This window comes from Lupinus angustifolius, unplaced genomic scaffold (genome assembly GCF_001865875.1).
Source record: "Lupinus angustifolius cultivar Tanjil unplaced genomic scaffold, LupAngTanjil_v1.0 Scaffold_369, whole genome shotgun sequence".
Classification (NCBI taxonomy): Eukaryota; Viridiplantae; Streptophyta; class Magnoliopsida; order Fabales; family Fabaceae; genus Lupinus; species Lupinus angustifolius.
In genome coordinates this window covers 109,073-112,446 of record NW_017727766.1, presented here as the reverse complement: position 1 = coordinate 112,446, position 3,374 = coordinate 109,073, and positions in this window count along the sequence as shown.

The following is a 3,374-nucleotide window of genomic DNA, read 5'->3' as shown; positions in this document are numbered from 1 at the left end:
CACAGGAAAGAATAACAGTCAGAGAAGGAGACAATGGCTCCTATCCCAATAGGTACAAAATATTCACTTGGAGATCCTAATCGAAGAAGCTATAGTGGAGCAACAGTAGCACCCAAACATCGGGTAGATGGTTTGGGAGATATGAATCATTTCCCTCAATTCTTTAATGGTGATGCGCCGAGGTACCACCGATGGATGTTCGACGTCTGGAATTGAAGACTGGCCTTGTCCAATTACTTCAAGGTACACCCTATACAAGGCTTTACCATGAGTATCCACATTCTCATTTGGTCAAGTTTTAAGAGTTGTGTCAACCGGTCTTGAATGACTGAAGAGGAGGAACCTAAATTGTTCCTCTGAATGCTACCCTTTTCGTTGATCGAAAGGTCCAAAGAATGATACCTCGATCAACAGCCTCAAATTATATATGATTGAGATCAGCTGAGAACTAGGTTCTTGGCACAATTCTTTTCCTACTCCAAATACATGGAAGTGAAAATGATGATATCGACTTTCTACCAATGTGCCAATGAAACCTTAGGTGAGGCATGGGAGAGTTACAAGTCATTATTAAGAAAGTGTCCTAATTATGGGTTTGATAAGACAAATCGCAAGTGCATGATTATATCGTCAAGTAATAAAATATCGATCCCACGAGGACTGAAAAATTCCTTTAATTATAACAATTAATTTATACTTAACTCAAATAAGGAAATAAAATTGAATTTACAACGATTAAGAAATTAACAAGAATAATTATGAAAATATTAAAAATGATTGAAATCTAATTTAGGGAGAGTTCCCAGGATAATGGTTACCACCTTTACACTCGCAAATCCTTGTTTTGCTCCTTTTCATGAACTTTAAGTTGTGAGGGTGAATTTCTCTTTGGTATGTATCATCCTCTCTCGAGCCCTGACACGTATACTCAATTAAAGTCGCACCTACTCTCGTGGTACAGTTATCAATCAAATCCTTTACTTGGATCTTTCTATCCAATCGCTTCGTAGCAACCCAAGGTGAATTCCAGAAACCCCCGAGAATCCTAAGACTACTCTCGTGAATTAGGATTATAGTTTGAATAATTGAATGGTCAGATAGTTGGGTTCACTTCTCGGTCCTTCCCCAGTATCTAAGAGGTGTAATTTGTTGGCCAGACAACTCACAAGAATAAAACTTAGTTTAATAATTCAAATGACAACACTCAATAGAATAGAAGTAAGAACAAATGTTTATTGAATGTAAAAGGGCATAACCCCAATCCTAAAAACAAAGAGAATTACTTACTCATGATGGAGAAGAGAATAACAAATTCTAAATTAGAGAATTGTAATGTGAAGTGTAAAGTCATTTCATCCTTCATTTATCCTAATTACAAAATATTGGGCTAAACCCAACAAAACAAATCTAAAAAATAGGAATATAATATAACATCCATGACTTCTTTTGGCCCTTCAATTGGATTTCGCATAGCCTCAACATTGAATTCCATCTTCTTGCACCTAATCTCTACTCTTTTTGGCTTTAACCCACCTAAACTGCACAACTTAGCCAAAAACACTCACTCAGCCCGAGCAAAGAGAAATAAAAGCTAAAAATAATACTAAAGTCCTAATTATATCCTAAAATTCAAGTTAAATGCAATGCAAATGTAGCATAATTTCACACTCATGAAATTCCCTCAAGCTTATCTGTTGTTACCGTCAACATTATCTTTTGCTTGTCTTCAAGCAAGTATTATGTCTAACTTTCACAGTTATGTATGAATGATGATATAGAAACCATGACCCAAAAATAACAAGCAATCTCATGTTAGTTTTGAAACAATCTAGACATCAAGACAAGACAATCATAAACAAATTTAATTCAAGCTAAGTCTTTGAGTCATAACAACTGCATGAATTAGGGGCACTATTCTCTCATCACTCTCATATGTTTAAATGTCATAGTATTTCACTCAAAATATTTCATGAAAGTAAATTACCATAGGCTTGATTACAGACCAAATCACCACCGACTACATTTGAATGCATGCAAAAATCAAGAGATCTTTAAAGGGTTGTAATGGAGTCAAGGTGAATGGTTTAAGGTGGGATAGTCAAAGAAAGGGTAATTCAAAAGGCTTACAAATATTTCCCAAAATACTTAAACCTTTTAGACAAGTGATTGAAGCATTGAGATTCTCTTAATATGCCTTACTTTATCATATGATCTTTTTTCAATCAACCTTTCTTCTTACAATACACTTTTTTTTAGCCCATTCTCTTTTAGTATACTTTGCAATTCGTTTTTTCTTCTTTTTTATTCCCTTTTTTGTTGAGATTTTCTAAAAGAGAAGGGCTGAAATTAATTTATTTATTTTCTTCTTCACCTTTTTATGGATTCTTTCATCATACATGACATTTTTACCTTTCTCATTGGTTCAACCAAACATCATAAATTACCCCAAACCCTCATTTGAATAGCTATGAATAATCATTAAAGTTCAAACTTAAAAGTGGGGAACTAATAAGTTTCCAATGTTTATAGCAAGCGGTTGACGATCAAAAGAGAAAGTCCTATTTCCCTCTATCATTTTAATGCATACAAACAGACTTCAATCTTGAAATGGTTATAAATCAAGTTCTAGAATGTACAATCATAGAAAATTATGCACTCATGAAAGAAAAAAAGGTTTTATACAATTGTCAATTCAAATCAGAACTCTTATTGTGTTTGGCTCAAGTTTCTCACATTTGGTTCATCCAGAAAAAGTTATGAAACAGAGACCTTTATTTAACCAAATTTAATTCACAATTATCAAATCGAATGTCTTTCATGTTATTATTTTATCAAAAGTTTTTTTCTTCAATTGGGGTTACAGATCAACAATCATTATTCATGTATACTTTTTCATTCAAAGAGCAGGCAGGCAATACATAGAACAAAGTAGAGAATAGATGAGATATGAAAGATATACTAAACGCATAATAATATGAATATTCAACCTAAAAAATTTAAAATCTATATGGTATGCAGGACATGAATGAACTATCTAAATGCAAAACCCTTTCAGGCTTAGAAATTTATAATGTCTCCAATGTAAAAATCTAAACAATAAGAGACAGAAAAAGAAAACTCATGGGTTAGGTAGGAAGTATCCTTAACTCATGTGCCAATTATAAGTGGTTGGCTTCATTGGGTGTAGTGAAAGTACTTGCAAAAGAAGAGAAAAAGGTCACAAATGGCCCATATGTCCCAGATGGACTAGGTGCAAATATCCTATTTGAATGAGGCAACTAATAGGCATTGTCGTGTTAACACTTTTCCATGTAATTTTTTTGTTTCTTTTTATTTGTTAGAGTTTATGATTTGTTTTTTGTGTGGATGACACT